At 41.4% G+C, this 24822-nt stretch overlaps 1 pseudogene; it reads left to right on the top strand.

Moving 5' to 3' along the window:
* Nucleotides 1-12828: 12828 nt before the first annotated feature.
* On the top strand, nucleotides 12829-24170 carry LOC108696468 (annotated as a pseudogene).
* The last annotated feature ends 652 nt before the right edge of the window (nucleotides 24171-24822 follow it).

Raw genomic sequence — 24822 nt, 5'->3', positions numbered from 1 at the left:
GGATTTACTGTTACGAGGGGGAAAATGTGTTTTATCCAGTGCGTTTCCAGGAGGAGACAGATAAAGCGACTTGTTTCTTCGCTGAAACGCAAATACACGGAGCTGCCTTCTCTCATGGCTCTGCACTAATAATGCTCAGCCTTAATGCGTTCCGTACTGCCTGCGCCTGTTCGCCCTGTGGGGAAAAACTTGTGGCCGAAGGAAGAAGGCGGAAGAGGCCAAGCAGCGACTCCTGTCGGGGAAACGGGGCGAAGGGTGGAGAGCTGGAGTCGTTTAGTCATCCTATATGTGCACCCCTCTCGGCTGCTCCTCTCATGGACTCTCCCTAGTAATAACAGCAACGCTATAGGCACGTTCAGTGACTGGGAATCCCGGAGACGAGGACAACCTAAAAGTTGTGTATTCTCTCTCCCCCCCCCCTTACACTAGTTTTTTGATTTAAAGGAAAATGGTAGAATACCTGCTTTTAAACAACCTCTTGGGCAAGAGATAACATCTACAAAGTTTTTAGATTGTAAGCTCATTTGGGCAGGGCCTTCTTCACTGTGTGTTTTTTCCTGTATGTTTAATCAATGCTCCCGTTTATCGTACTACTCTGCGGAATATGTTGACATTTTATAAATACATATTGTGCAGACGTGCGACGTTTCGGGGTTACCCCCTTTATCAAGCATACAAACTGACCCCAGTGTGAACAATATATAGAGTGAACACTTAACATAATTAGCATACATAATTGCCATCATTCAATTTAAAAGACAAAGTTCTCAACCAATGGCTTAATCACATGTGTGAAAAAAAGTTTTTATACAAAACTCTAAAAACATTGCAAAAAAATTTTTTTTTAAACATACAAGCATAAAAATACCCACAACATATATGAAAACTATCCAATTGTGCTAAGGCATACAATCCCTTAAAAAGTGCTATAAGAAGTCTTGTATCTGTAATAGAGATAAAAACGATACAAAAATGATTAAGTGACTTTTTTAAAAAATTAATACAAAGTATCATTTATGGAGAAACAAACTTGCCCTACAATAAAACAGAGGAAAAATTACCTGTCCCTGGAGAGCAAGCATTTCCTTATCTGTAAAAACATGAAAAAATAAAATTATATACGACAGGCTTTGTCCAAATATTTATGCTCACCAATTTTGTAAACCCATTGTTTCTGTAAGAGGAACAATATATTTGTAAACATTTACTGAAAAAGCATTAAACGAAGCAAGATAGATTATACTCTTCATTAAGACCCTTTGGGCTTCTGGTTTGGAGTAACCAAATCCAGTAACATTCCCTTTGGTGTAACAATCGTTTTTTATCTTGCCCTTGATTAATCCGTATTTTTTCTAAAATTTGCCACCTTAGTTGTGCCACCCGGTGGCCATGGGTAAAAAAATGTTTAGCAAGTAAAGTTTCCATTTTGAGTGTCTTAATTCCCTTCTCCTGCTGTTTCATCACTGGGAATGAGGGGACCTGTGGTTTATAATTTCGTATCATACATTTGTGTTCGTTCAGTCTAATTTTAATGGGTCTTGACGTTTGCCCAATATAGGCAAGACCACACGGGCATTTGATGCAGTATATTACATCATTACTGTCACATGAAAAACAGCCCTTGATGTCATGTTTAGAGCCATGTAGTGGATGTGTAACATAGTTACCCAATATGATGCTGTTGCAGTGACCGCAGTTCCTACATGGGAAGGTGCCTTGTGTCCTAGCTGTTATAGGGGGATTATATTTCTGGTGTCCTAATGCTTTAGGTTTAATCAAGTCACCTATATTTTTTCCCCGTCTGTACGAGAATAGGGGAGTTTGTTGAAATAAATGCCCATACTTGGGGTCTGAACTTAATATGCCCCAATATTTTAAAATTATTTTACGATTCGCTTTCGAATTACAGTCAAATTTTGAAATGTATGGTATTCTCTGTGTTTTTTTCGACTTGATAGTTTTTTTATCAAGTAATTTTTTTCTGGGTATATTTCTCACTTCATCCCTGTACCCCTCTAGCGTTGATTTTTCATAACCTTTTTCTGCAAACTTGAGCAACATTTTATTGGATTCAGCCTCATAAAGCTCATCCTCCGAGGTGATCCGTCTTACCCGTAAAAATTGGCTTTTTGGCAGCCCTTTTAGTAATCCCGGTGGATGATGGGATGTGGATTTCAACAGATTATTGCGATCAGTAGGCTTTGTGTACACCGTAGTCGCGAATCTACCCTCCTCTAGAGAAACATTCACATCCAAAAAATGTATTTCTTTGGCATCCACCTCCATAGTGAATTTTATGGTTAAGTGGGTGCCATTGAGATAAATGAGAAAGTCATTCAAAGTCTCCCTGGACCCTGACCATAGAAAAAAAGTATCATCAACATAGCGCATGTAGGCATGGATATGTTGAGAGAAGTGGTCATTTGAAAAAATATGTGCCTGCTCAAAATGATCCATAAATATATTTGCATAGGCGGGTGCCATGTTGGCACCCATGGCACAGCCTTGCCTCTGTATGTAAAAATCAGTGTCAAATTGGAAATAATTTTTAGACAGAACCAATTCCAGTAAAGTACAAATAAAAGAAATCATATGGTTGGGCAGGGTCCCTTTAGCAAGATATTCCCGAATACACTCTATTCCTTCATTATGGGGTATTGATGTATATAAATCTTTTACGTCAAGTGAACATAAAAGGAATTCCCCCACTGGCATAGCAATCTTGTCCAATCTGTTAAGGAAATCAGTTGTGTCTAACAAGCAGGGTTGTAAAGAGGATACCACATCCTGCAAAAAAGTATCTATATATATGGCTATAGGTTGCCAAATAGACCCCACGTTAGACACAATTGGTCGTCCAGGTGGTTTGGTAGGGTGTTTGTGGATCTTGGGAAGAAAATAAATTTTAGGAACCTTAGGATTAGTGTTAATCAATAATTGACACATCTCATCCCCAATTATACCTTCCATGACCGCTGAATTTAAAAAGACATTTAGTTCATTTTTAAACCTCAATGTAGGGTCAGAGTCTAATTGACTGTAATGAGAGAGATTATCTAATTGACGTATAGCTTCCCCTTTATAATCCTCTGTCCTAAGTACTACTATCCCGCCGCCTTTATCTGCTTTAGTTATAGTAATTCTGTCATTCTGTTGTAGCGAAATTAATGCAGCTTTCTCATTTCTAGACAAATTATTCATTTGTGCTTTGGACGCTTTTTCGTGTCTTTTTATTATTTCAGAATTAACTATTGATTCAAAAGCCTCAATACAGGGGTAATTACCCGGGGGCATGAAATTACTTTTCACCCCCAACTTGTTTCTTATAGACAATAGTCTGGTGTCTGGATCAGATTGCAATTGTTTATCAGCAAAAAACACTTTTAATTTTAAAGACCGTGTAAATTTAAACAAATCAATTGAAGTAGAAAAAGCAGGACTAATAAATGTGGGAACAAACCCCAAACCCTTATCGAGTACAGTCAGTTCATGTTCATTGAGTGTCAGGGAACCGGGAGTTCCCTCTGGGGAGTAGTCCGGATTTAGGAGGAAGCCCCTCAGGAGGGATCAGGATCGTGGTATCCAGGGATTTAGCAGAAGGGGTAATAGAGTTCAGGCAACAGGTCAAAAGGCAGGCAGAATATAAGCAGAGTCCAAAGTCCAGGCAGGGGGTCAACAACAAGAGATCAAACAAGAATATACTCAGGGATAACAGGAACAGCAACAGGGAACCCAGGAATCTATTCAGGAACAAGATCCTATTTTCGGGCGCCATCTTGGCGCCTCAGGCGTCCTTTTAAAGGGGATTTTTGGCGCCCTTGCGTCGGCGTCAGCACGTCTGCGACCGACGCGCTGCGCCTGCGTCCGTCGCGTCGTTGTGACGTCTTCGCGCCTGCGCACTTGCGCGCAGGCGTCTCTGCGCCGGCGCCGCTACCCACGTGGCGGCCATGGGCGCCGCCATTTTGGGAGCGGCGTCGGAAGTGATAGCTGCGCCGCCCGGAGCTCCTGGTCCTGCTCCGGGCGGCGATCGTGACAGTACCCCCCCCCTCACGGGGGGCCTCAGGACCACCGGGACAAGGTTTCTGGGGAAACTTGGCGTGAAAATCCCTCACCAGACGGGGAGCGTGAACATCACGGTGTCCTTCCCAGGAGCATTCTTCAGGACCAAAGCCCCTCCACTGAATGAGGTACTGAAGGGACCCTCTGGAGATCCTGGAGTCTAGGATTTTCTCCACCTCGTACTCGAGTTGACCCTCCACAGAGATGGCAGGAGGAGGAGATTGACCACCAGAAAACCGGTTGGAGATGGCGGGTTTCACCAGAGACACGTGGAACACGTTGGGGATTCTCATCTCTGGTGGAAGCTGAAGTCTGACAGCCACAGGGTTGATTATCTCCAAGATGGGAAATGGACCCACGAATTTTGGACCCAACTTGGGAGATGGTATCTTCAACCGGATATTCCTGGAAGAGAGCCAGACATTATCACCCACCTTGTAGGGAGGAGAAGATCTTCGACGACGATCCGCGAAAGTCTTATGAACCAGAGCGCTCTTCTCTAGGTTCAACTTGGTAGCAGCCCAAATAGCAGACATATGGGCTGCGGAATCGTCAGCAGCCGGGACGTCAGAAAGTACAAAGTCTTGGGGAAAAGCTTGAGGATGCTGCCCATACACCGACATGAACGGAGACCTTCCTGTAGAGGAATGACAAGCATTATTATGAGCGAATTCCGCCCATGGGAGGAGATCAGACCAGTCATCCTGGCAGAGGGATACGTGGTTCCTCAGGAACTGTTCCAGGGCTTGGTTGACACGTTCAGCTGCCCCATTCGTCTGTGGATGGTATGCAGAAGAAAACTGAAGAACAATTCCCAGGTTCTTGCATAGGGAACGCCAGAATTTAGCAGTAAACTGGGTGCCTCTATCAGAGACGATCTCCACCGGGAAACCATGCAGGCGGAAGATGTACTGGATAAATAGCTGGGACAACTCCACCGCAGAGGGCAACTTCTTCAAAGGGATGAAATGGGCCATTTTGGAGAATCGATCAATGACAACCCAGATCACAGTGTTCCCACAAGAGGGAGGAAGTTCGACAATGAAGTCCATGGACAGGTGGGTCCAGGGACGGGAAGGAACCGGCAAAGGCTGTAGTAACCCACTGGGGCGGGAATGGCTTGACTTAGATGTGGCACAAACATTACAGGCAGCAACAAAGTCCTTCACATCTTTGCGGATATCAGGCCACCAGACCAGGCGTCGTAAGAGTTCAAGAGTCTTAGCTGGACCAGGGTGTCCGGCTTGCCGGGAGCAATGGGTCTGTTGCAGAATAGGCAGACGCAGCTCAGGAGGAACAAATGCCATTCCAATGGGAGTATCTGAAGGAGCAGAAGATTGACCAGCCAGGATTTGATCAGCAAACTGTGGATACAGGGAGGCAATAATCTTGACTGGAGGGATGATTGGCTCTTGTCTCTCAGGAGAGCGGTCCACCGGAGTGAAGCTACGAGACAAGGCGTCGGCCTTCTGATTCTTGGAACCTGGGCGAAAAGTCAAGATAAAATTAAACCGAGAGAAGAAGAGAGCCCACCTTGCTTGCCTGGGGTTTAGCCTCTTGAGGGACTGGATGAACTCGAGATTCTTATGATCGGTGTAAATCTGAACAGGAATCAGAGAACCCTCCAGGAGGTGACGCCACTCTTCAAGAGCAAGTTTAACAGCCAAGAGTTCTCGGTTCCCGACATCGTAGTTCTGCTCTGCGGACGAGAACTTCTTGGAGAAATAAGCACAGGGATGCAACTTCCCATCAGCGGGGTGTCTCTGAGACAGGATGGCTCCGGCTCCGACTTCAGAAGCATCTACTTCGATGCAAAAGGGTAGTTCAGGATTGGGGTGTCGGAGAACAGAAGCGGACATGAAGGCCTCTTTCAAAGACTGAAAAGCTTCAATGGCAGATGGGGGCCACAAGCTGGGTTTACCCCCTTTCCGGATGAGAGCCAGGATAGGTGCAATGCGGGAAGAGAACCCCCGGATGAACTGCCGATAGTAGTTAGCAAATCCGATAAATCTCTGGATTGCCTTGGTACTCAGCGGAATAGGCCACTCCTGGATGGCAGACACTTTCACGGGATCCATCTCAAATCCCTCAGGGGAGATAATGTATCCTAGGAAGGGGATCTTGGACACCTCGAAGACGCACTTCTCCAACTTGGCGAAGAGAGAGTTCTTCCTCAAACGAGAGAGTACCTCCTTCACCTGGGAGCGATGGCTTTCTAGGTCTTTAGAAAAGATCAGGATGTCGTCCAGGTATACGACTACGAACCTTCCTAGGAGATCCCGGAACACATCGTTAACAAACTCCTGGAAGACGGCAGGGGCATTGCAAAGGCCGAAGGGCATAACGAGATATTCATAGTGCCCATCACGAGTGTTGAAAGCCGTCTTCCATTCATCACCCTCACGGATGCGAATGAGATTGTACGCCCCTCGGAGATCTAACTTAGAGAATATCTTCGCCCCCTTCAGCTGGTCGAAGAGCTCTACGATCAAGGGCAGAGGGTACCTGTTTTTTACAGTGATTTTATTCAGGCCCCGGTAGTCTATGCATGGCCGAAGGCCTCCGTCCTTCTTCTCCACGAAGAAGAAGCCAGCCCCTGCAGGAGAGGTAGAAGGGCGGATAAACCCCCGCTGGAGATTTTCTTGGATGTATTCCTTCATTGCAGTAGTCTCAGCAGGAGAGAGAGGGTAAGTGCGGCCTCTGGGGGGCATGGCTCCAGGCAGGAGTTCGACAGGACAGTCATAAGAGCGATGTGGAGGAAGGAATTCCGCAGACTTCTTACAGAACACATCGGAGAATTCCTTATAACAGGAGGGAAGAGACTTTAACTCGGTTGAGGAAATAGTTACCTTCTTGAGGGGTTTAGCAGGAAGGCAATGCTGTAGGCAGAATGGGCTCCAACGAGAGACCTGCCCTGTGGACCAGTCTATGGTGGGATTGTGCAGGCGCAGCCAGGGGAGACCCAAAACAACAGGAACATCGGGACAAGAGATGATAAGAAACGAAAGTCTCTCTTTATGCAGGGTCCCAACCTGCACAAATAGTTCACCAGTGGTCATCGTGAGTACAGACTCCAGGGGTTTATCATCTATGGCGACAATCCTCATGGGAGAAGGCAAAGGAAATAGGGGGATTCCCATGTTCTTAGCAAAGAGAGCGTCCATGAAGTTACCCCCGGCTCCGGAATCGAGGAAAGCATTCCCGAAGATGGTCTTATCGGTCAGACGAATCTGGAAGGGAAGGAGAAACCTGTGTGAGTTTTCTTGAGTCTTCCCCAGAGACCTATCTCGAGACTTTTGAGTAGTGCCCCCTACATGAGTTACCATAGACATACCTCGGGGTACAAAACTCTTAGCCTTTGCAGGACAGGCATTAGCGAAGTGGGAATGTCCGCCACAATACAGACACAGGCCTGACATCCATCTGCGGAGTCTTTCTTGTTCAGTGAGGCGAGTTCTTCCCACTTGCATGGGTTCTTCCTGAAGAGAAATGGATGCTTGGGCAGGAGAGGTGACAGAAGCCTGCAGGAGAGGCCTCTCGAAGCGAGGTGCCAACATGGGTTGAAATTTCCTGACACGAACTCTCAGGGTTTGATGCTCTCTCAGAAGAGTGTCCACCTTGACAGCCAAGGCGATGAGGTCTTCAACTTGCGTGGGTAATTCACGAGAGACCAGGTCATCTTTGATGCGAAGGGAGAGACCATTATAAAATGCAGTATGGTATGCGTCGTTGTTCCAACGAGTCTCAGCAGCAAGTGTACGGAATTCAATAGCATACTCCGCTACACTGCGACTCCCTTGGCGGATTTGGAACAGACGGGAAGCAGCGGAAGTCACCCGGCCGGGAGCATCGAAGACGATCTTAAATTCTTTGAGAAATGCTTCTGCGTCATCCATCAGTGGGGACTGCTTCTCCCAGTGTGGAGATGCCCACTCGAGAGCTTTCCCTGCCAGACGAGTAATCACGAACCCCACCTTAGCACGTTCAGAGTCAAATTCAGTGGGGTGTAGGGCAAATCGAATCTGGCACTGATTCACGAATCCTCGACAGGCTTGAGGATCGCCATCGTAGAGAGGCGGAGCAGGAATATGAGGACCAGAAGTGGAGGGCTGGGTAGCCATGGCAGCAGCCGCTTGCGGAGGAGGTGCCGCCCGGGGGGTCGCTGGTGTCAACAAGGAGAGCTTTTCCAAGATCGCCTCCAGCGTGAGTCCCACGTAATTCTGCCGGGCTTCATACGCCTCCATGCGGGAATGCAGGCCCCGAAAGGCCCTGCCGAAATCTGGCTGAGCTTCTGGCTGAGCTTCCTCAGTGGAATCCATGGCCCGAAAATAATGTCAGGGAACCGGGAGTTCCCTCTGGGGAGTAGTCCGGATTTAGGAGGAAGCCCCTCAGGAGGGATCAGGATCGTGGTATCCAGGGATTTAGCAGAAGGGGTAATAGAGTTCAGGCAACAGGTCAAAAGGCAGGCAGAATATAAGCAGAGTCCAAAGTCCAGGCAGGGGGTCAACAACAAGAGATCAAACAAGAATATACTCAGGGATAACAGGAACAGCAACAGGGAACCCAGGAATCTATTCAGGAACAAGATCCTATTTTCGGGCGCCATCTTGGCGCCTCAGGCGTCCTTTTAAAGGGGATTTTTGGCGCCCTTGCGTCGGCGTCAGCACGTCTGCGACCGACGCGCTGCGCCTGCGTCCGTCGCGTCGTTGTGACGTCTTCGCGCCTGCGCACTTGCGCGCAGGCGTCTCTGCGCCGGCGCCGCTACCCACGTGGCGGCCATGGGCGCCGCCATTTTGGGAGCGGCGTCGGAAGTGATAGCTGCGCCGCCCGGAGCTCCTGGTCCTGCTCCGGGCGGCGATCGTGACATTGAGTTCATAATCAGAGAGGTTAAACACCGAGGTTACCTGCGATAATGTCTTTTCTGCTTGTTCCGGTTGCTGCTGTTGGCATTTCGACTTCCTTTGTCCCCTTCGGATCCTGCGCCGCGCTTTGCCTGGCTTGGGCACCTTCCCATGTAGGAACTGCGGTCACTGCAACAGCATCATATTGGGTAACTATGTTACACATCCACTACATGGCTCTAAACATGACATCAAGGGCTGTTTTTCATGTGACAGTAATGATGTAATATACTGCATCAAATGCCCGTGTGGTCTTGCCTATATTGGGCAAACGTCAAGACCCATTAAAATTAGACTGAACGAACACAAATGTATGATACGAAATTATAAACCACAGGTCCCCTCATTCCCAGTGATGAAACAGCAGGAGAAGGGAATTAAGACACTCAAAAGGGAAACTTTACTTGCTAAACATTTTTTTACCCATGGCCACCGGGTGGCACAACTAAGGTGGCAAATTTTAGAAAAAATACGGATTAATCAAGGGCAAGATAAAAAACGATTGTTACACCAAAGGGAATGTTACTGGATTTGGTTACTCCAAACCAGAAGCCCAAAGGGTCTTAATGAAGAGTATAATCTATCTTGCTTCGTTTAATGCTTTTTCAGTAAATGTTTACAAATATATTGTTCCTCTTACAGAAACAATGGGTTTACAAAATTGGTGAGCATAAATATTTGGACAAAGCCTGTCGTATATAATTTTATTTTTTCATGTTTTTACAGATAAGGAAATGCTTGCTCTCCAGGGACAGGTAATTTTTCCTCTGTTTTATTGTAGGGCAAGTTTGTTTCTCCATAAATGATACTTTGTATTAATTTTTTAAAAAAGTCACTTAATCATTTTTGTATCGTTTTTATCTCTATTACAGATACAAGACTTCTTATAGCACTTTTTAAGGGATTGTATGCCTTAGCACAATTGGATAGTTTTCATATATGTTGTGGGTATTTTTATGCTTGTATGTTTAAAAAAAATTTTTTTGCAATGTTTTTAGAGTTTTGTATAAAAACTTTTTTTCACACATGTGATTAAGCCATTGGTTGAGAACTTTGTCTTTTAAATTGAATGATGGCAATTATGTATGCTAATTATGTTAAGTGTTCACTCTATATATTGTTCACACTGGGGTCAGTTTGTATGCTTGATAAAGGGGGTAACCCCGAAACGTCGCACGTCTGCACAAGAAATAAAAGCAAGGGGGAACCCTGCATTTCACTTGCCTTGAGTGCCAGAGTTTTTTTCGTTCAAATATATATTGGGGACTGCCGTACCTCCACCCTGTGCACCAGGCGTTCTCTGGTAAGCTATTTGAGTGTGCTCTGCTTCATCCAAAGTTTCTGTTATAAATACATATTGGTAATATTAATAAAAGCAATGATGTTCTCAATCCATAACTGGTCAGAATATTATGCCTAGTGAAATATTGGTGAATGAAACTAGATATCCTATGGACTAGAGAGCAATTTCCCGACCGTCTCAATGTGCTACCTGTACAACAAGTAGGTTATTCTGCACCGAGTCTGCTCCCCTATATATATATTCTACTGCAAATAGGCTTCCCTTATTTGCATGCTTCAATCCAGTAACCAATAGCAGCCATTCAGCCGTTAGCTTTTTATACCTTGCTGCTACTAAAATAATGAAAACAAATCTCTTCTAGGTTGCTTTGGGCATATTATCCATATTTGTAGGGTAAAACTAAAGACTTGTGGGGTGATGTAACAAAATGTGCAATGTTTGTAAAAGGTTTCACCACCTAAAGCAACCAATCAACCTTGCATTTACTGATCACTTGTTTAAAAGCAAAAATCGTATTGGTTGCTATGGGTTACTGTACCTGGGCAAACATTGTGCCTTTTATTACATAAAGGGTTTGATGCCTTTAAGTTGGAGAAAAACAAATCTAAACAAAAACATGATGCCCATCCACCTCTTAGATAAACATTGTGGGTAGGTAAGTCCTGGCATCTAGCTTTGGATAATCTCCTGCAAGGGTGAATATTACTCGATTAAGTATCTGTTTAATCAGGATGCCCAGTGTGCTAGTGGTCTTAAAGAAAAGTGTTAAGTAGTGTTAAAGGCGAAGTAAAACCTAAAAAGCTTATGTCTAGAAATGCTGTATTTTATTAACTTATCGAAAAGTACTAGCTCAGAGGTTGAGCAGCCCTATAATAGTAATGATTTATGCACAGCAGACTGACACCTTGATATTTTTCATTTTGCAAGCGAGTGTCTCAGCACTTCTTTATTGTTCTCCGGGCTACTGCTAAAAACTAAATTTAGGAGTTGTCAAACAGTATCCAAAAATTAGCAGAAAGTGAGATAACATCTTTCACAGAAGCTTATGTTACAGAGCAAATTATGAATTAATTCTGATGCAGCGTATGCTGCCATGTAATGTGCATTTGACGCCATTACTGATCCGCTTTATTTACTGAAATTTAAATTGCATTTATACTGTGTGAGTAGTAACCTCAGCTCAGGTAACTGACAGAAGCCCAGAGCATGTGAAGTGAATCAACAGAAAAGACAGTGAGTCTGTGGTGCCCTTGAGCTGTTATAGAAGTGCAAAACTTAATGTGTAACATGTCTAGACTATTTCCCTTTTGAGCTGTAGTTCACCTTTAAAATGTCAATTTATTAAAGTAGATCTAACCTGTAACAGAAGACTCTGCAGAGCATTTAAGTTTGTACCAAAAAGTAAATTATGATGGTATATCCCTGTTGCAAAATAGATTAAACAATTGGTGTCTTTTTTTCTGACTCAGGTTGTTCCTCATGTTGTGAGTCTGGTCCAGTCCTTTAAGAATGTTGGTCACCCAAAAAGTACAACGTTCCTAGCTGAGTTTGCAGAGCTGATGCACTGCATGATTTACCATTATTCTGGATTTCCAGACCTTTATGAGCCTATTTTGGAAGCACTTAGGGCTAGTCCACACGGGGAGATAGCCACGCGTTTGCGGTCGTGGCGACTCGCCAGGCATTTTCAGGCGACTGTTGAAAAGCGCATCGCCTCGTGTGGTTAGCACAGGCGTTTTTACATAGGCGCCCATACAAAACTGTCGCCTGCGCCGGTCGCGGCGACTGGCGCGGCGCTTTGTCGCCGCGACCGCAAACGCGTGGCTATCTCCCCGTGTGGAATAGCCCTTAAGGTAACTAGTAACAAAGGCAGACTTTATATACAATGCAAATCTTATATTCATATTTTTCATAGTCGATTGTCCAGCATGGGGATTTAGCATCATCTGAAATTATGTAGTGTAGACAGTGGCTTGATCTCTTACCCATGCTTAGCTCCATTGCTATGGGACATATGAAATTTTAAATTATACCAATACATGATACTTGCTGCAGACTGCTCTATGATTTAAGCAGCAGAGCAGCGTATAGTAACAATTTCATATTTCTCTGGTATTAAAGTGGATGTAAATCATAAAACATTGCCTAATAAAAGATAATGTAACGTTATAACTGAAAGCTGTATTTTTCTGAGCTACTGGTTTTGTCTCTTGTAAAAATGTAGCAGAAGTCCTACCTTATGTACTTTTTCAGAATAATATTAATTAACTAGTTTTTCTCAGAAAGGATTATTTTTTCTATATACTGCAGTATATTCAAGCCGACCATCTATGTCTGTCATCCCTGTTCTTGCCAGTCCTAGTTAATGCACAAACCCCCATATGTAATAAAAGATTGCCCAGTAGCAGTAACCCATAGGAACCAATAAGATGTTAGCTTTTAAACTCCCTGCTCCCTGCTGATTGGTTGCTATAAGTTACTGCTCCTGGGCAAAGAGCAGTTCCATAATGAAGTAATTGGGAAATCAAACTACAGATAATGTGTTGGGGAGTCAGAAGCAGTTTTAGACCTGTTTTTTCTTTCTCCTTATGGCAGGATCTGCCGAAACCATCTGAAGAAAAAATTAAACTTACCCTAAATCAAAGTGCATGGACTTCTCAATCAAGTACTTTGGCATCTTTACCCAGATTGTCAGGAAAATCAGAAACTGGGAAAATTTGCATATTAACCTGGGGAACACGTGTTACATGAACAGCGTTTTACAGGCCCTCTTTATGGCTACCGAGTAAGTTTTTTCTTTTTTTAACACTTGCAAACTATCATACAAGTATGGCAACACATACCCAGAAAGCTTTGTAATAGAAGGACATCTCCTATAGGGCCCTATTCAGGAAAACCATTTTAATATTGCCGTTTTTTTCTCTGTAGTAATTAATTGGCACCTTCATGTTGGTAGCAAAGCAATCCTGTTTGTAAAAAAAAAAGCAGTAAACCCCTTGTTCAACATGAGTGCAATGAATAGGGCTTGTCCTGAACAATCCTTCTGCCTATTGTTTGTATCACAAAAAAAAACATTGTATATTTCTTATTTCTTGAGTTTGATTTCTTGAACAGCAAAAATGAAACTACTCCATGTTTGGTTCCTTTGAGGTAGTTTAGTAGACTACCAGTACACAGATCATCCTTCATGATGGACTCCTGCTAACCTACCTTGCATACAAAATAGTATGTTCAGTACAAGCCCTATTCAGGGAACTCATGTTGAACAAGGGGGTATACTGTCCCATTGAGAAATAGTGCTCCAAATTACAGAGAGGTCCTGAATCCAGAAAACACCAGGTTCCTAATTATTTTAATGCAGAGGTCCCCAAACTTTTTAACTCGTGGGCTACACTCAAATGTAAAGACTGTTGGGGAGCCACAGAAGCAAGAAAAAATTCCTTGGGGATGCCAAATAAGGGCTGTGCTTTCATCGGGCTTTTCTCTTTTATTTCTCTGCTATAACCTTTCTGATATAAACCATAAACTTTGGCCCACAGGTTGGAGTGCTCGGGGGAGAGCTTTAAAGAAAGACTGTGTCTTAAAAAGTGTTAGCAGGAAAACAAAAATTATTTCCTCTTTTATGCCAGCAGCCTGACTAAACCAGGAAGAAAGACTTTTTAGATGAGGAATTAGGTGAAACCCACAAAGAAACCTTACAGCACAATTTATAGGCAGCTTTCAAAGGGTTCCATTGTCCCCAGGAATCAGAGTCTCTTTAAAGACTTGGCTTTTACTATTGAGTGTTGTTCATAGATCTACCAGGGAGCTGTTATCTTGTGTTAGGGAGCTGCTATCTGGTTACCTTCCCATTGTTCTTTTGTTTGGCTGCTGGGGGGGAGGTGATATCACTCCAACTTGCAGTACAGCAGTAAAAAGTGACTGAAGTTTATCAGAGCACAAGTCACATGACTGGGGGCAGCTGGGAAACTGAAAATATGTCTAGCCCCATGTCAGATTTCAAAATTGAATATAAAAAAATCTGTTTGCTCTTTTGAAAAATGGATTTCAGTGCAGAAATCTGCTGGAGCAGCACTATTAACTGATGCGTTTTGAAAAAAAACATGTTTTCCCATGACAGTATCCCTTTAAAATCTATCAAAGATTTTTTTTGTTTAGAATATGCTTAAACACAGGTCTTTTGTTCAGTTTTAGGAGGCAAGTGTTATCATTAAATCTGAATGGCACCCACTCCTTGATGAAGAAACTGCAGCACCTTTTTGCTTTCCTGGCTCACACTCAGGTATATTTTTGCAATAAGATGTTTTCAGGTACTTAAAGGGGTGTTTCACCTTTAAGTTAACTTTCAGTAGTTTATAGAATGGCAAATTCTAATTTTAATGGTTTTTGAGTTATTTGCCTTTTTCTTCTGACTCTTTCCTGCTTTCAAATGGGGGTCACTGACCCCATCTAAAAAACAAAAGCTTTGTAAGGCGACAAATGTATTGTTATTTATACTTTTTATTACTCATCTTTCTATTCAGACCTCTCCTATTCATATTCCAGTCTCTTATACAAATCAGTGCATGGTTGCTAGGGTAATTTAAACCCAAGCAACCAGATAGCTGAAACTGGAGAGCTACTGAATAAAAAGTAAATAACTTAAAAACCACAAATAATACAAAATGAAAACCAATTGCAAATTGTCTCCATACAGTATATCACTCTCTACAGCATACTAAAAAGTTAATTTAAAGGTGAACAACCCCTTTAATACAAGCAACCGTCAATAATTAGTTGTGTATTGATCTTCTTGCCATAAGGATAGTCATTCAGGAAAACATTTTAGTTATCTATCGTTAAAGGGATACTGTCATGGGAAAAAACATTTTTTTCAAAATGAATCAGTTAATAGTGCTGCTCCAGCAGAATTCTGCACTGAAATCCATTTCTCAAAAGAGCAAACAGATTTTTTTTATATTCAATTTTGAAATCTGACATGGGGCTAGACATATTGTCAATTTCCCAGCTGCCCCAAGTCATGTGACTCTTTACTGTGATATCACCCCCCTCCATTCCCCCCCCCCAGCAGCCAAACAAAAGAACAATGGGAAGGTAACCAGATAGCAGCTCCCTAACACAAGATAACAGCTGCCTGGTAGATCTAAGAACAACACTCAATAGTAAAAACCCATGTTCCACTGAGACACATTCAGTTACATTGAGAAGGAAAAAAAGCAGCCTGCCAGAAAGCATTTCTCTCCTAAAGTGCAGGCACACGTCACATGACTGGGGGCAGCTGGGAAATTGACAAAATGTCTAGCCCCATGTCAGATTTCAAAATTGAATATAAATAAATCTGTTTGCTCTTTTGAGAAATGGATTTCAGTGCAGAATTCTGCTGGAGCAGCACTATTAACTAATTAATTTTGAAGAAAAGAAAAAATTCTCATGACAGTATCCCTTTATTTAAGCAGTTTTGGCAATCACAGAGAAAACCTTTGGGGGTAGGTGATTTTGCAGGTTCTGATTCCAAAACATTGACTACCCCTCATTTCCTTCTCCCTAGAGGTTTAGCCATGTATCATTCATTTTCATTCAATTAGAGCTCCCTAGTCCCCATGCAAAATGGAATACAGGAGCCATTGCCTCTTATCCACAAACACACTCATGGCCTCAGGTGACCACCTGATTGGTGATCTTTTCTGCACAGACTTGTATAAGGTTTTCTGTTTATTTCCAGCGAGAAGCTTATGCACTGCAGATATTTTTTGATGCTTCTAGACCGCCATGGTTCACACCACGTTCCCAGCAAGACTGTTCTGAATATCTCAGGTTTCTTTTGGACAGGTATGTCTTAATAAATAAATACCTGTTTTTCTCAGCCATGTTTCCTTTTTAAATCTGTGTTCTAAAGGTGGCCAAAGGATGTATTGAAATATGGGAGACAAGTTTAAGTTTGCGTATTTTGTGCTCTATTTCAATTACAGAGAGTGCAGAGTGCAACTAAACTAACTAAACTGGTAAAAGGGGAAGATTTAAGGGGTTATTTATCAAATGTTGGGTTTATATGTTTTTTTTCTACCTCAAATAAACTCACAACTGAAATGTTTTGCATATTTATGAAAACCCCTGATTGTAAAAGAATGCCATAGGGGGGAAATATTCAGATTTCAAGTTTTTGAGCATAAACCACCAAAAAAAACAGAAAATCATGAAGGCTAAAAACATGTTCAAATTCAGGGACCTCTGCCCTTGACTTCTACATGACCTCGACAGGTTTTAGCTGGAGTATATTCGGCTTTTTACAGCTTTGGGCATAATAAATCTTGAAAAATTTGAGGTTTTTATTTTTTTATCCCGAATTTTTTCAACTAGTATTTTTCGGGGGGAAAAGAAAGTCAGCCTTAAACCAATAGCCAACCCCCTTAAACTATGAGGGTAGACTGTCACGGTTGGGGTTGTTTTCTCTGGAAATAATAAACTTGCAAGGGGACATGATTATTCCTTACAAGTACATTGAAGGGCATTTTAGACAGATAGCAGGGGATCTTTAACCCTATAAAAAGAATAAACGCACTAGAGGCCACCCCTTTATACTAGAGCAAAAGAACTTTCATTTGAAGCAACGTAAGTGGTTCTTCACAGTCAGGACAGTGAGGTTGTGGAATGCACTGCCAGGTGATGTTGTGATGGCTGATTCAGTTAATGCCTTTATGAGTGGCTTGGATGATTTCTTGGACAGACATAATAGCATAGGCTGTTGTGAAACTAAAATACAAATACAATTAGTATAGAAATTGGTATTTATAGTGATAATATATATGTGAGTGTATAAAGGGGCAGTATGTGTATGTATGTATGTACGCTTAGTTTCATTTTATGGGGTTGACTTGATGGACGTTGGCCTTTTTTCAACCCAACTTAACTATATATATATATATATATATATATATATATATATATATATATATATATATATATATATATATACACAATGTTCAAAGTGGACCAGCACACCGAAGTTTTCAATCAAAAGAGTTTTATTTCAACATCACTCATGTGTCCAATGTTTCGGCCCACATTAGGGCCTTTATCAAGAATAAGTGCAAGTGATCATGTGGGTGTTTAAATACAAAAAAAGTGGGCGTCAAGATGACATCATTAACAACCAATTAATGCAAATTAGTGCCTTAATACAATCAAGTGAATAATGTTACAATTCCAAATCTAGTCTCTAGGTGTCAGCATTGTACCAATTTCACCATTTTACTTTTTACTATGATGCTTGTGATTTCCATTTTTTGTGGGGAATTTCGAATATTCATATGTGATCATATATAATTATATATGTGTACAATGTGTATCAAAAAGAATGATTAAAAACAATAAAAGAATATGTCGCAAAGAAAAAATTCTTTAGTATCTTATTGGACTGCTTACTTTGTCTCGGCATGATAGAGCTATTAACACCATCTAAAAGAAAAAAATATGTATCAATATTACAAACATTGTTGCTACTCATGTTTCATTTCACGTTTCGTTATTATGTTTCATATCTCTACTCATGTTTGACAATTGAGACTGGGGAAAAAAAAATTTTCGCTTAACGAAGGCATAGCCGAATACGTGGACTATGTACTACAGCCTTGCATCCAGAATATCTATGGCTATGTAAAAGATACAAATGACTTTTTGCATGTTATATAAAGTGTTGATTTAGATATAACACAAGTGATGTTGGTTACGATGGACGTGCAGAGCCTCTACACCTGCATCCCACATGATGCTGGTGTGGAGGCAGTGCGCAAACTAATAACCCAAAATCCATTGTATAGAGGGCCTCCAATCGAATTCTTACTCACATTGATACAATTCATTCTATATAAGAATTATTTAAAATTTGAGACTAATTTTTATGTACAAAGCACAGGGACAGCGATGGGGTCAAAAGTGGCCCCGGGATACGCGAATGCATATATGTGTAAATTTGAAAACGATCACATATTGAATCACCCCCTATTTAGACAACATGGAGCCTTCTATAGAAGATATATCGATGATCTGTTTTTCTTATGGTTGGGTCCCTCTAGAGCTCTAGAGGAGTTTGTAGAGCAATTGAATGGATTGGACAGCCCTGTGAAATTTACTGTGAAACATGACTTGCAATGTATGAGTTTCTTGGATGTTGAGCTATATAAAGACAAAGGGTCCCTGCAGACACGCATTTACACGAAACCTACAGATAGAAACACTCTGGTACATTACCATAGTAACCATCCAAAGCATTTATTAAACTCCCTCCCCAAGTCACAGATGTTGAGGGTAGTTAGAATAGACAGCGATCGAGCCAAGAGAGAGGTAGACCTAATAGATATGCAGGACAAATTTTTGAAAAGAGGGTACCCAGCGCGATTACTATCTGATACGAAAAACTGGGCACTCTCCCTAGATCGCGCTAAGGTCATGTGTGAACAGATGAGATCAAAAAGATGTGAAAAAACCAACAGGAAGGAAGATCTCTACTATGTTAGCCAATATGATGTGAATAGTATGTCCATTAAAAAAAGTGTGGTAGAGCACTGGCCTATAATTGCTACGGACGAGACTATTTCCAAATACCTACCCCAAAAACCAAGATTCAGTTTCAAAAGGGGTAGAAATCTAAAAGAAACCCTGAGCCCCTCCGATCCTGTGGATAAGTACCAAAAGGCTAGTACACAACATTTTTTATCTGAGCGACCAGGGGTGTACAAATGTATGGGCTGTGTGATGTGTGGAACATTGATACAGGGAACACACTTTTTCCATCCATAGACAGGCAAAAAATATACTATTCGACAGAAATTGACATGTGACTCATCAATGGTAGTGTATATAATAAAATGCCCTTGCGGTCTGGTGTACTGTGGAAAAACCACTAGACAACTGAAAGAGCGTATTGCGATGCACAGGTCTAGTATAAGAGCGGCTCTAGATCCGGACAGATTACATAAAATTAAGGATAAGAAACAGGACATTTCCCAACAGCCTGTAGCTAAACATTGGGCAGAAGCAAGGCACAGCCCTACGGCATTCAGGTGTATGCCAATTGACCAGATACCCAAAAAACCTAGAGGGGGTAATTATGATGACATGCTTCTGAAGAAAGAAGCATTCTGGATACACAAGCTAGACTGCACGGCACCCAGGGGCTTAAATGGGCAACTAATCCTGAATTGTTTCCTAACCTAAAAATTTTTTTTCCCCAGTCTCAATTGTCAAACATGAGTAGAGATATGAAACATAATAACGAAAAGTGAAATGAAACATGAGTAGCAACAATGTTTGTAATATTGATACATATTTTTTTCTTTTAGATGATGTTAATAGCACTATCATGCCGAGACAAAGTAAGCAGTCCAATAAGATACTAAAGAATTTTTTCTTTGCGACATATTCTTTTATTGTTTTTAATCATTCTTTTTGATACACATTGTACACATATATAATTATATATGATCACATATGATTATGCGAAATTCCCCACAAAAAATGGAAATCACAAGCATCATAGTAAAAAGTAAAATGGTGAAATTGGTACAATGCTGACACCTAGAGACTAGATTTGGAATTGTAACACATTATTCACTTGATTGTATTAAGGCACTAATTTGCATTAATTGGTTGTTAATGATGTCATCTTGACGCCCACTTTTTTTGTATTTAAACACCCACATGATCACTTGCACTTATCCTTGATAAAGGCCCTAATGTGGGCCGAAACGTTGGACACATGAGTGATGTTGAAATAAAACTCTTTTGATTGAAAACTTCGGTGTGCTGGTCCACTTTGAACATTGTATACGCTGATTGACCAAGCACCCACATCGACTAACAAGGAAGGAGTGCAGGTACTTTGTGAATGTTTATATATATATATATATATATATATATATATATATATATATATATATATATATATATATATATATATATATATATATATACACACATACACACTACCATACACAGCAATGAACCCAGGTACAATGGAGGATTCAGTATGTACTCCAGATACTTTCTTTCACCAACTTTATGCATTTATTGTGGATTAACACTCACAAATATATTTCTTCTGCTGTTGTGGAACTGCACATATCAGTAACTGCGTATATTGTCATGGGTGATGCTGTTTTGTTTATACAGAGCATTTAAACCTGTTTCCCTCTTTGTATTTTTTTATGTTGCATTCAGAGCACTTTACATTTTAGATTAATAATGTTTTGTACTTTATATTGATTCCCTGTCCTGAGTGAGTCGCATTATAGTGAGTTCTCACTTCTCTATGGTTTTCTCTTATTATTCACAATTCTTAAAGTTACTGCTACTCACCATGTGGTATAATATTTTTTTAAAGGATCTTCACCAGACAACCCCCCATACCTCCCACACCCATAACTGGGACAAATTAGACCATGCTCCTGATCAGCCCATAGTTTTGCTTATTTTGCTTGACACTGATTAATGTTTGGGTTTAAAAATTGGACCATTGGGAGATATTCAGATCACTGTCCCCTGGCTACTCGCTGCTTTATTAATTCCAAGTAAGATATGAGGCAGCCAGCAAGTTCAGCCAGATGTTTCTACAGTTGTTTCTCTGATTTGTCAGATTTATCTATAGCCCCTTTATCGGTTACGCCAAGGTGAATGTACCAATGCTTGCTTCACATCACATATTTTACATGTATTTATTTAATTCATGTTTACATGGTTTTAAGCAGATATGAAGATGCAAATTATGGAAAGACCCCTTCTTTGAAAAACGCCAGGTCCCAAAATTTCTGGATAACAGATCCCATACCTGTTGTAGCATCTAGTTCAAATGTGTTGTTAGAATTACAATATCCTTCATATAAGTTGACCATGTGTATTTATTTATGTTCATCATTATTCGATCCCAGATTGTATAATCATTGATTATTTCTCTTTTTCTTGTAGACTGGATGAAGAAGAGCAAACCATTAAAGCTCTTTGTTCCAAATTGCCTTCAGATGCTCCAGTTACCAACTGCAGTGTTGTAGAATCTTCAGCTTCAGTCTCGGATGACATTTCTAATCACTATTGCACAAAAGAGAGCAAGGGCTGTGGCAATAAAGAAAAAACTTTAATAGAACATATGTTTGGAGGAAAGCTACAAACTAATATTTGTTGTTTGAACTGCAGAAGTACTTCACAGAAAAGGGAAGCCTTCACCGACCTTTCCCTCGCTTTCTGTCCTACCTTAGTTGACAAACCTGTACAGAGTACCCTAGACTCCCCAAAGCAAAAAGATGACGACTGTATAGAAATTGATATAGCTCCTTCTGTTGAAGCTCCTTCTATACTTGCTCCTTCAACACAAGATGTTACTGTTAGGCCAGCGAAAGACAAATCCGAATATGAAGTGAAGACGAATGACAATTGCATTTTGGACAACTCTGAATGTGCAAATGCAGTTGAATCTGCTAACATGTCCGCCCAAAACAATAGAAGAGAAAAAACTATCTCTGTTACAGACTTGCTAAACTATTTTCTGGCCCCGGAGATCCTTGATGGTGATAATCAGTATTATTGTGAAAAGTGTGCTTCCCTTCAGAACGCTGAAAAGACTATGCAAATCATGGAAGAGCCAGAATACCTCATCCTAACACTACTACGGTTTTCATATGATCCAAAGTGTCATGTGAGGCGTAAGATCACAGATAATGTATCTATCCCTCTGGTGCTGGAATTGCCCATAGAAAGAACTACCTCTTTAACCTCACCAGCAGATTGGGCAATAGAAACTGACGTCCCTGATGTTAGTGAGAATCTTGCTATAAAGCTGAAGCCCTCGAATACAGAGGATCTTTGCTGTACACGTCTAGTACCTTATGTTTTAAGTTCTGTTGTGGTACATTCTGGCACATCATCTGAAAGTGGCCATTATTATTCATATGCCAGGAATGTTACAAGCTCAGAAAGATGTCTGTATGCTGAGAAATCCTGCTATTCTCATGGTCAGTTGGTAGGAAGAGAAACTGGCAGCTCAGTTATGACACACAATGACGCACAATGCAATGATATCCAAGGATTGGTTTCTCTTCAATGACAGCAGGGTAACGTTTACATCTTTCCAATCTGTTTTTAATATCACCAGTAGGTTTCCAAAGGACACTGCATATGTGCTTATTTATAGAAAGCATAACTTGGGCGATTTAAATCGCATCCAGTCTAGTTCAGCTAATGGACTCTGGGTAAATGGTGAACCACCACTTCAGAAGGATCTCCTGGATGCTATTACAAAAGATAATCTTCTGTACTTACAGGTAAGGAAAATCGTTACTGCAATTGGTCAAGTAAACGCATAGTAGTATGCCTAGTATTTTTACTCTTTCTATATATCACTCTTTAAATACATGGATACTGGTAATTTCAAAAGAGACAAAGTCTAATAAAGGAGTTGCACTTGCTGCCTATCAGTATAACAGCCCTATACATCTGAAGATCCATACCTTAGTAGCTTCCCCACTTTTTTAAATCCCCAACCCACTTCTGTGTCTGTGGTACAGCATAGTCTTGTCTAGGCTGCTGCTGTTGATTCAAATAGAAAGCAACACAAAACATCAGTGATTGAAAAGTGAATCGAAAACTATCCTTGCATACTTACAAGAGGATCTCTACCTGCTTTGACCAACAATATAAAGGACCAGACAAGGCCAACAATCCTATGACTGGAGGAGCCCATGCAGATTTTTTTATGTATTTTCCTTAGAAGGACCAGTAACTTTGTTTTTGTTTGTATAGAACGAAAAAAAAAAAAAATTGCAAATTCTTTATTGAGAAATAACTTACTGAAACTCCGCTTGCGCTCCTCTTCAGAAAAGCCGACAGGGTGACGATCCATCGTGCGGCTCTCAATAAGGAGGGCAGGGAGGAGAAATCGAGCGCCACACGATGGATCGTTGTCCTGACAGCTTTTCTGAAGAGGAGCGCAAAGCAGAGTTTCGGTATGTTATTTTTTAATAAAGACTTTGCAATTTTAAAGTCACAAATGTCTTGGTGAGGGTTTTTATCGTTCTATACAAAGTTTTTTTTTTTTTAATTGACTTACTGGTCCTTTAATTGCATAATTCATCATCGCTCTGAGAAACGCTTCATTTCACTTTTTTGCGTGAAAAAGTGAAATCTAAAGTGTAATGTTATGATCTCTGTTTGAACAGGAACAAGAACTTAATGCCCGCGCTCGTGCTCTGCAAAACACTTCTGCCTCCTGCTCCTTTCGACCTAATGGATTTGATGACAACGACCCTCCAGGAAGCTGTGGCCCCAGTGGAGGTGGAGGAGATGGAGGATTTAGTACCCTTGGCAGACTTGTCTTTTAAATGAGGCGATGAGAATATACATATATAGGCAGCTTCATTTCCTGAAGAAAATTATTACGGATTGACACTTCTGTGGGCACAGATCAACACATTGTTGTCTTATCCCTAAAAGGGGTTGCAGAATAGCTGACTATAAATGCAGGCAACTGGATGCTACTGTATGCCGGTCCGTTTTTTTTTTTAATTCAGTATGTGGACAGGTCCGTATCTCTTCTATCAAACGCACTGGTCTTTGGGGGAAGGGGGGTTTCCTTATTTAAAAGTTGAAAGCTTTATGGTGCATTTTATACCGAAAGCAATAATCTACACTTTTGTCTGCATTTTTGTTTTCCTAAATCAGGGTAATTCCTTAAAATCTTACTAGTAAAGATATCAGATGATGCATGTGTATATACATTAATCAAATCACTTGTAAGGACATTGAATGTTCTGCTAAAAGCTCCCCCCCCCCATTGTTTTTACCATAAGAAAACTTTATAGTATTTCTATTTCGAGAATTTTGTTTTTAAAAATTCTACTTCAGGGAATACATCTGCTGTGTGACAGAGGGAAAGTAATTTATGTGCCTTGCAGTACTGTAAGTGAAGAATCCATTGGCTTGTAGAACGTCATGGGTTCTATTCTACGTTGTCAACATTACAATTTAAATTTGGTTTTTTGTTTAAAGTAAAACAGTGGTTCCATGTGTGTGTTGAAACTTTATTGATTGGATAATCTCAACACCAACATGAACAGCTCACACCTCCGACCTTAAGGGCTAGTCCACACGGGGAGATAGCCACGCGTTTGCGGTCGCGGCGACAAAGCGCCGCGACCGGCGCAGGCGACAGTTTTGTATGGGCGCCTATGTAAAAACGCCTGTGCTAACCACACGAGGCGATGCGCTTTTCAACAGTCGCCTGAAAAAGCCTGGCGAGGCATTTTCAGGCGACTGTTGAAAAGCGCATCGCCTCGTGTGGTTAGCACAGGCGTTTTTACATAGGCGCCCATACAAAACTGTCGCCTGCGCCGGTCGCGGCGACTGGCGCGGCGCTTTGTCGCCGCGACCGCAAACGCGTGGCTATCTCCCCGTGTGGAATAGCCCTAAAACCATTCATCCAGATCAAAAGAAAATAAACCAATGGAAGGCAGTTACTATACTGGATTTCAGGTACTGGTTATTTGCCTCTGTATAAATATCCATGGTCATTAGAGG

This window comes from Xenopus laevis, chromosome 1L (genome assembly GCF_017654675.1).
Source record: "Xenopus laevis strain J_2021 chromosome 1L, Xenopus_laevis_v10.1, whole genome shotgun sequence".
Classification (NCBI taxonomy): domain Eukaryota; kingdom Metazoa; phylum Chordata; class Amphibia; order Anura; family Pipidae; genus Xenopus; species Xenopus laevis.
Note: the sequence above shows the minus strand (reverse complement) of the source record. Positions and strands in the feature narration are given on the sequence as shown.